We start from the raw sequence: 10672 nt of genomic DNA on the forward strand, positions 1-10672 counted from the left end.
ACTATATAGTTGGTGGTGTGGAACTTGTCTGGTGGAGAAAAACAAGCAAACAATGAAAGCAATAGTGATGTTCTATGTCATGAGGTACATCCCTACAGAAAGAGCGTGCATTTAATGGAAGCCTGCAAGTAATTTTTTTATCATAAATTCACTGGGATGATTTCAATTTGCATGATAAAGAATTTGTATGGAATAAGCAGTGTTTAAGGAACTATGAGACATAGCTCCTAAAATGTATATCCATTTTACAATTTCCTAAATATTTGGTTTTGCAGATGTCACTTAATGTCTCTGAACATCAGCATAACATGGCTGACGTATTTATTCTATCAGTTCCAATATATGTTTTTTGAATTTGCAATCAAGATATTTCAATAAAATTTTGATAGGCTAGAAACAACCAGCATATACGCACACTCATGGAAACATATATATTCCTATGTAAATGATCTACACATATAAAAAGCCAGCTACTGGAACACTATAGAGACTGGAATGACCTGTCTCTATGATGTGCACTACTGCAAGCAAACTGGCCCAATTGGCCTATTCCACCCTGTTCGAGGATGGGGCAGCCACAAACACCCCCTTAGCCCCACCTCTGATCAGCCTCTCCCACCCTGATTAAGGGCCCTTCCCCTTATCTGGCTAAGCCCCTGATCAACCCACCCCACCCCAAAGCCAGTAGCCCCTTTCCTTGGCTGGCCCCACACCTGATTTCCCCACCACCCCAATTGTGGGTGGGGCCCATCAGCCAATCACCCACGGCCCCTGCCCACAGCCAACCCGGCCCTGATCATGCCCCAATCCAGGCAGGCTGGCTGGACCCTCTAGTTTGGGCCTCTAGTTTGTACATAAATGATCATATAAATGATCACATAAATGTACAAAACTGGGCCTCTGGTTTGTACATAAATGATCACAATGATGTGCTTTGAAATTTATGTTTCAGTAGGAGCTAATGCAGAACGCTCAACAGATGAAGCTCCACATGGCATAATAAAGGGACAACTGAAGACACGATCACTGGACCTTCTTGGTAAGAAGAATTTCAAAAATAAAATATGAGAGGTTTATTCATCTTTTTGGAGTTGAATTAAGTGTGGAACTTAAAGCACAAAAGTACCTGTAGGTTACTATTACAGGGAGAAAAGTTTTGATGAATACCCTCCTTTAATTAGTTAAATTCTTGCCTTAAGTGCAGGCATACCTTGGAGATACTTTGGGTTGTATTCCAGAGCATTGCGATAGAGTGAATATCACAAAACACAAGGCACATGAAATTTGGGGTTTCACAAAGTGTATAAAATGATGATTACACTATACTGAATTCTATTCTGTGTACAGTAGCATTTTATCTACAAAGAAAATAATATATGTATTTAATTGAAAATACTTTATGTCTAGAAACTGAAAATAACCATTTGAAACAACTGAGTTGTAATAATTTTGTATATCTAGGGTTTTATCTCAATGTTGATGGCTGATGTTGGTTCAGACTGGTGGTTGCTGAAGACAGGGTAGCTGTGGAAATTTGTTAAAATAAGACAACAATAGAGTTTGCCATATCAACTTACTCTTTGCTCTTGCATGAGTTCTCTGTAGCATGCGCAGCTGTTTCATTATACCCACAGTAGGCCTTGTTTTAAATTGGAGCTGTACTCTCAAAACCTGCTACTTCTTCATCAGCTAAGTTTAGGTAAATTTCTAAAACTTTGCTGTTAATTTATCAATCTTCTCTGCATCTTTTCTAAGAGTAGATTCCATCTCAACAAACCACTTTCTTTGATCATACCACATAAGAAGGTACTCCTCATCTATTAAAGTTGTATCATGAGATCACAGCAGAACTCCAGGCTGCACTTCTTCAGGCTCCACATATTATTCTAGTTCTCGTGATATTTCCATCACCTCATCAGTTATTTCCTTGATGAAAAACTTAAAATTTTCATGGTCATTTACAGGGGTCTGAATCAACATCTTTCAAACTCATGCTACTATTAGTATTTTGACCTCTCCCATGAATCACAGGTTTTGTTAATAGCATAGATAAAAGTGGGTCTGAATAATTTACAACTTACTGAATTTTCTGAATGTTTACAACTTACTTTGACCAGATCCTTTGGGGCCATTATTAGGTATGGTAGCTATAGCATTTTGAAATGTGCTTCTCATATAATAAGACTTGAAATTACTCAGAATTACTCATCTTCACCCATCTGCTTCAGAAGGGATGTAGTGTTGGCTGGTGTGAAACACCATTAATCTCATTGCTCTTCCCTCAGAAGTCTTGGGTGACCAGGTGTCTTGTCAATTTGCAGGAATATATTGAAAAGATTCTCTTTTATGAATGGTAGGTCTTAACAGTGGGCCAAAATATTTTGAAAATTGTGTTATAAGCAGATGTGCTGTCAACTGGACATTGTTGTTCTCATTATAGAGCACAGACAGAGGACATTGAACATAGATGTGAATGGTCCTAGGATTTTTAGAATGGCAAATGAGCACTGGGTTTTAAATAAACTCACAAGTTGAATTAAATCTTCATGGTTTTGTCAGTCTGCTGTTTGAAACCCTGGAGGCAGTCACTGACTTTTGCTCCCTGGCTACGCAGGTTCCTGTTGTCGTTTTCTTAAAAAATAGGGCTACTCTGTCACCATTGAAAACCTGTTGTGTGGTGTGGCCATCTTCACTAAGTGTCTTAGCTAGAGCTTCTGGTTACTTTACTGTGGCTTCTCCAGGAGCACCTGCAGATTTCCCTGTACCTTTATGTTTAAGGAGATGGCTGCTTTTTTTTTTTTTCAAACCTCTTGAAACAATCTCTGTGAGCTTCAAACCTTTTTCTGCAACCTTCATAGTATTAAAGAGAGTTAGGGTCTTGTTCTGGATTTGTTTAGGCTTAAGGGCATGTTCTGGCTGGCTTGATCTTTTACCCAAATCACTAAACTATTCTTCATGTCAGCAATAAAACTTTTTTGCTATCTTATCATTCTTAGTTGTCTCTGGTTTAACACCTTTACTTTTCTTCAAGAACTTGTCTGTATTCTCAGTCTAGATTACTGCCAGCGCTTTCAGCCTATCTTGGCTTTGGAATGCCTTACTTACTAAACTTAATAATATTTAGCATTTGATTTAAGGGAGTTGTATGACATTAGTCTTTTCACTTGAACACTTAGAAGCCATGTGGGGTTATTAATCAGCATAATTTCAATATTGTTGTGTTTCTGGGATTAGGGATAACTAAGGTAATGGAAAAAGGCAGAAATGTTCAATGAGTACATCAGTCAGATATTACACAGCATTCATTGGTTAAAGTTATGTGTGCATGGCTTTCTAACCAGGGAACCAAATGTCTCTGTTATTAGTGAGAGTTAGGTTTTTGCGATATTGCTGAAATAATATTATATGAAAGTCCAGGGGAGAACATGATGTGGTAACATTTTTTATTAGTGTGTATTTACCTTACTCATGTTTTCAAGTTCCATGCCCCTTAACCCAGTTCTGAAAAAGGGGCATCCGGAGTTTCAGCAGAGCGAAAAGCAAGGCCAGAGTCCAAAGCCTCCCTACTTAAAGTTCATTAGTCCAATGTGTGGAGTCCCACCTGGCCTTGAGCCTGGTGGGCAGAGTGTAGTGCTTCCCCTGCTACAGGAGAGCAAGGAACCGGGTGCATCAGAGAGAGAGAGAGGAGACAGACAGAGTGTGCTCTTTGGTTTAAATGTTTAATATTCAGGTTTCATGTGCTTGCAATAGACATGCCCATCTGGCCAATTACCTGTTCCCAAATTTGATTGATACAAAAGCATCCTCCCATGTCACTCTGACCTTACTGTGCATGCTTCCAAACTGCCTTTGTCAGTCTCTTCCCTCATTGATCAGTGGGGAACAGAGTTGGAGAGTGTTAAATTTAGCTTTTTGGCCAACCTGTATAAATGGCATGTCTACATTATCTGGTCTATCCTTTATTATTTTCCTGTTAAATAATACCCTGTTGCCCTAACCGGTTTGGCTTAGTGGATAAAGCATCGGCCTGCAGACTGAAAGGTCCCAGGTTCAATTCTGGTCAAGGGTATGTACCTTGGTTGTGTGCACATCCCCAGTAGGAGTTGTGCAGGAGGCAGCTGATCAACGTTTCTCTCTATCCCTCTCGCTTCCTCTCTGTAAAAAATCAAGAAAATATCTTTAAAAAAATAATAATACCCTGTTATTACAATGGCACCATTCTCCCTCAGAAAAATAGAACCTTTTCATAGTTGTCTGAAGGGGAAATGGACAAAAGTCTCTGTCTTCTATATCTACTTCCTGCGTTCAAGCAGGAGTAGATCTGCCTATCTACAGTTTTGGGGTTTCTCCCTGTCTGACATTGGAAGGGGGAAGCAACTATGGAAAAAGAGTCTTTATGCAGAGAAGAGGAATTCTGCAAAGACAATGAAGGCTGGTATTCCAGGGAGATGACACATGCGATGTCCAGATGGATGACATGTTGGAGAACATGGCATTTTTCATGTGTTTTAGAAATGACAAACTTGACAAGAAGTTTAAAAGGCAAAACTCAAAAGTGAGGAGACTTATTACAAGTAAGGTTTTAGTGAGAGGCAGAAAACCCATGTGACAAAGGAAAGACTGTCAGTGTCCCCAATTGGGTTTTAGGATAGGCTTCCCTGAAGGCAGATGTGTCTCACCTTTCTGAAGACCTTTTGTCCACCACACTGAATCTAAAGTAAGCTAAGGGAAATAGTCTAAGATTTTCCCTGTGAGAAACTCTGTGCCTTTTCTGATGTACCATTTTGGACAGAATAGGAAAGCAGTTTCAAGTGAAGCAAATAAACAGTCCATGTTTCTTTGATTCAATCATAAGTCCAGACCCTTGAGTCTCATTGCAGATGGTGATGTGGATGGCTTCTAAATTGAGGTCTATATTTTGAACACAAGAAATTAGGTACAAAGGACATAGGCATACATTTTATAAAAATGGAAACAAGCAGTGACAGTCTGATAGTTTGTCTGAAGTTAGAACATCTTTCATTTCTGGTGATGTCATAGGGTGTTGAGGTGTATATTGCATATGCAAACACAGCCTTAAAATTAAGACATTGAAGACAGTTAACTGCACTAGAGTCCAATATCTACAATTGGGCATTGTGGTTTCCATTGAAGCACAATATTTCTCTCCCTAAGATTACTCTCCTGTTTTAAGAGACTGTATTAAGTTTGACTTTATTAATTGCATAAACACAACCAGAGTAACAAATGATCAAATTGATCCCACAGGCTTTTTCAAATCTGCTTTGTTGGAATCTCATTTGTTTATAAGAAATTTTTAGATTGTGCTCTAGTGAGCCAGCCCCACTGGGTGGAGAAGTGAAGGCCACGATTGCTATCAGGTTGTACCTGTGATACTGCTTTGCGTCATGTTCTCTAGTCCTTGAGGTTCCAAAGACAACATGAAGAGAAAAACTATCTTTGTCTCTTCACTGGAAACATTGTCACAAACCATGTGACCTAGCAAGGTATCAGGCCAGTTTTACAAGTGGTTCTTGATTGGCTTCAATCAGTTTGAGGGTCAATCTCAATTCCTTAAGGACTCTGGTGGCATCCAGAATTTCAGGCATGTCTCCTTTGGACATGGCAATCCTGTGAAAGTTTTGGTCAATAAGGCCACATAGTTTGGAATTGATATTATTGGATTTATGCAAAGAAATGCATTGGCATAACTCACTCATTAATAATTGCCAAATTCTGGAGGTATCAGACAGAAAAAAAAGAACTAAAAGTGGACAATTAACATCCATAAATTATTAAACAGGTTTCATAACCTTTCAGAAACACAGGCTTCTTATTAGCAAACATGAACATGCACTGATTTAGCAAACCAGAGATGAATTGAGCTAAAGTGATTGGCTTAAATAGCTTGGGCTCAGATGAGATCTATTTTAACTCACTAACTTAGTAATCACAGGTGAACTTAATTAAATTGATTGGCTCAGATAAGTTTAGGCTCAGATGAGATCTCTGAATCTGCATTCCATGCCAGAGTGTGGGCACTTTTGAGGATTGAAAATTGTATTGTTGTACATTTTGAGGAGAAAATGAAAACTCTGGAATGGAGAGAGATTGGAAAGCTGAGGAAATGGTTGAGCGTCCTCAATATTCTCAAGCTTTCTGGTCACGTGCCAGAGCTTAGGATTTTCACAGGGCCACCCACTGTCAGTCTCTGCATCCAGAGAATGGTGTTTTGCCCTTCCTTTCCCACACTGGGACAGAGACCTTTCCAAAATAACAATAAAATTTTGCCCAGTAGTGAAGGGTTAGAATGTTAGTGCTGATCTGGCATCCTTGGATTGAACTTAGTTATCTCCACACAGAAGATTCTTTGTGCCTCTGATCTTATTGGAAGCTTTCATAGAACTTAGAATCTGCATTCCAACAGATGGCTCAGACAAGACTTTTTGAAGACTGGGCACTAGCACTAGAAAGGCAGTTAAAGGCAGACAGTTTTCTTTGAAAAACCCAAAATAAAATTCCATGCCAGCGTGGGGCACTCTCCTAGAATGGAAATTGTGTTATTCTTGCTTTCAAAGAGAAAAGAAACAAAAGTGGAGGGAGGGATGATGCCCTTCTATGCTCAGGAGCCCACAGGGGGATGGACATGCACCTGAAGTGCAACAAGGCTGCTAGTGGTAATGCCATTGGCCCCTTAGCATAGAAGAGAGAGGCTGGGGCCACTGCTATCAGCAAAAACAGTTAAGCAGCTTTTCTTAATGCATCCAATGGGGTGCCCTTCTCCCCCTATTCTCTAGCAAGAGCACCAGGAGGTCAGAGCCCTGCATTCCTCAATCTACAAGGTGCTGGGGAGGTGGGGTACTTTGGGGAGGGTTAGGAGAATTTCAGGTGTCATTTTGGAAGGAGGTGTCTCAGCCACCTGTAAACACATCATCTTTCACGCTGAGGGAGAGAAAGAAAAGTTATATTTATTCTGCACATCACAGTCAGGGTGGAGGCATGGTTGTTAGCACCAGGATGAAAGAAACTTGGACAGGGGGTTTCTGGGAAAGTAGCCTTTAGACTCCAGTCCCCAACCATCCAGGGGCCCAGAGCTTAGCACCTTCTATAAGTGGTCCCCAGCTCTAGGGACACTGTTAACATGCATTCAGAGTGGAGATGTGGTGCTGTGAAGTCAGCATTACTCTGTATGCCTGGGAAGCTTCTCAAATCTCCCAGGCCAGACACAGAGCCTATTAAACTGGAATTCAGTGTGTGTCCCATGAGGGTTCCCAGACCTGAATACTATGGTAGTGGCACTGAGGAAGCACCCAACCCATTTGTAGGGGCTAGGGTAGCTACAGCTGTGGGGTTTCTGTGCCAGCCATAGCCCCAGTTGGAGACACAGCTGGATATCCCACTCCCATGAGGTTGGCCTTGAGTCTGAAGCAGCAAAAAACAGAAAGTGAATTGCCCATAAAGGAATTAGGATATGGGAGAAAGAGAGATTCCCAGAATAGGGAAGCTAAATTCTTTTCTTACTGGGCTCCCCAGGTTCTTGGTCAGTCTTCACCTTCTTTGCTGCTTTATCCTCTGAGTCCTGGAATGGAGTAATTTTCCCCATGCATTTCACAGGTCCACTCTCCTGCTTATTATACTCCTGGATTTTAAACTAGACAACCAATGGGTCCAGGCTGCCTGTTACTACCTGGACTAATTAAGCAGAGACAGGGTTGAATCATATATGAGCATCTATTCCAATAATGTGGCCAGTATGGAAGAGCAGCAGATCTTCCACAAATATCTGCTCTGTAAGTCCCCTTCCCCCCATAAGCCAGCTGCTTACATTGGCTAGGAGAAAGATTACATTGTAATGTAGGTAATGGGACTAAAATGGGTATAATGGTGACAGATTACATGCAATGCAGGCTGTCAGTGGGCACCTCTGGGACTATTATTTGGACAACAAGGTTGTTAATCTTTCCATGATAATAGAAAGTTCTTCACTATCAGGTATCAGCCAGTTCAGAATGAGCAAAAAAATCATGGATAACAGAGCATAATTAATATTTATTATCATTATAGTTGGTTCCAATATTCTATTTCTATCCCTGACATTCCCCCTTGCTATTTCTATCGCATCATATCTATGAGATTAGTTTTAGGTCAAAGGTCTCATCCTGCTGGACTGCATTTGCTTCTGTCTTGAAAGCAGTTCCTGGGAATTGAATACAACAAATGCAGGAATATATTGAAAGCAGCAGCATACAATCAGACTACAAAAATAAACTCTAGGAAACTAAAGACGAATTCCCACAACACACACAGGCTGGGTATCCAAGGATTAGCCAAATTCACAAAAAATAATTCATTGTTTTACCTTGGAGATGATTTACCTATTTGTTGAATCTGTGTGTTTTTTATTAATTAATAATTGTCACATTAAAACAGCACATTCTTTTGAATTACTTCGTAGTGCTACAACAGATGTTAATATCACCTAATGAGGAATGCATGAGGCCAAACATGGTAAGGGATTATAAATTTATTAGATGATCTGGATACCAAAGGGTTGAGCTCCAGTAAGGCATCAGTACCCAGGAACAGGGAGTCAGAAGTTTAAAAGGACTCTACACAGGCATTTTCAGCAGGGAAATCTCTGGGCAGGTCTGGATCCTAGGAAAGTGCAGATGGGAAAGATAATGGTCTTAGCAAGTGAAATGTGGTTTAGCCAGTGGAATGGGGTCTAAGCAAAAGGAAATGTCAGTTGTAAAGTGGACTAAAGGTCATTTCCCAAGGGAGTAGGTATCAATTCAATTATTCCATCAGACCTAACATTCCAGCCTTTTTGTTATATAGAACTAGTAGCCCTGTGCACAAATTCATGTGCCAGTAGCTTGCTGCCGCCCTCCTGTAGCTCTCCCGCCCCCCTCTCACCTCAGCCCCCTCAGAGCTTGATGCCCTGCCCGCTCCTGTAGCTCTACACTGCCTGCTTGTAGTTCGATATTCCAGCCTCCTGCAGATTCATGATCCAGTCATTATGTGGTGAGTCGTTTTGTCTCACGGCTTAATCGATAATTAGCATATTCCTCTCATTATATACAATAGGGGAAGAGGTCATATCTTCCATAGTTAGTTCCTGCTAAAGGGGAACATCAGGCCGTAGGGGGATAGAATCTGGTTGCAGTTGGCTGGAACACTGTATAGATTCCTTATGGTTGGAGTGAGTGGTGCAGCAACATGATTTCCCTGAGAGACTGGTTGCTGAAGGCTCAAAAGCAGTCCTGAAGGAAAGATGAAAAATGTCGCAGACTACATGGGCCAAAAACAAGGATGAGGAGTAGGAATGTTAATAGTCCTATGAAGTGCAGTAGCCAGGTATACAAACACATCATCTTTCCACAGGCAGTGGGATGGCTGTGATACTTAGGGGACTCCAGATCATGAAATGGTGGTATGCCTGAAATGAGTTTTAATCTGGAAAGCTGGAACAATGGGGTATGCCTCGGTAGTTTATCTGCAGTTTGGGGTAGTTAGGAGTACTTGATAAGGGCCTTGCCAATAGGCTATAAATTTTTGATGGGTGGGTTTCATTTAGGAGGACACAGTCCCCTGTCTGTAGAGGAGTAGGGGGATGTCTCCATTAAAGATTCAGGGAGGACCAGCATGATCAACATGTTCTCTCAATAATTGTTGGATGAGATTTAAAATGGGAACATAGTCTCCTGGAGGGGTCTCTGTGGAAGGTCTTCCATACATGAGTTCAAAGGGACTAAGAAAGTAGGGTGCATGGGGGTTGCCCTGATACAAATAAGGGCTAGAAGTAGGAGAGTAGCCAAGGTTCTTTAGTTTCAAGAGTTAATTTTGTTAGGTGGGACTTAATTAAGGCTGTCACCTTTTCTATCTTGGCTGAAGATCGGGGCTGGTAAGGGGTGTGTAAGTTCCACTGATGTTCAGAGTGGAGGAGACCTGTTGAGTTATTTGAAATATGAAAGCAGGTCCATTATCTGATTGCAATGAGGTGGGTAGGCTGGATCTTGGAATGCTATGCTGAATGACAGTTTGTGTGACCTCAGAGGACTTTCAGAGGGAGTGGGAAATGTCTTCTACCCAGCCTGAGAAGGCATCTACTAGGTTTAAGAAATGTTTGGTTCTTTAATAGGGAGCATGTGAATGATGTGAATTTGACAGTCTTGTCCAGGGATTTGGCCCCTAGCCTGATGAGTGGGGGGAAAAGAGGTCTAATCTAACCTGCCCTTGGGGAGATGTTGAGTAACAAGTAGAACAGGTTTTGGAGATATCTGGCAGTATGGAGGCTAGGCTAGGATATCTGATGAGGGGTTTTAGGAGTTGAAAAAGTAGTCTGTATTCCTTATATAGAGAATTGTGAATAGCCCATTAGATTTCATGGGCCTATCCCAAGTGAAGGATATATTTTCCCTGAAATTTTAACTATGAATCTTTCTGGGTGGCCCCAAGAGTTAATAAGAACTGAATTTTTTCTGGAGGGTATTTGGCTATTGTATGAGGTATAACTAAGACTTTAGAGAGACAGAGGCTTCCTCCGAGCTGCTGTCTTGGCCTCCTGGTCTGCTTTGTTATTTCCCTGTATTACGCAATCATTCCCGACTTGATGTCCTTTGCAGTGTATGACTTTTAAGAAGTCTAGAAAAGTGGAGAGAAGTTCCTAAAC

Source organism: Eptesicus fuscus, chromosome 5 (genome assembly GCF_027574615.1).
Source record: "Eptesicus fuscus isolate TK198812 chromosome 5, DD_ASM_mEF_20220401, whole genome shotgun sequence".
NCBI lineage: Eukaryota > Metazoa > Chordata > Mammalia > Chiroptera > Vespertilionidae > Eptesicus > Eptesicus fuscus.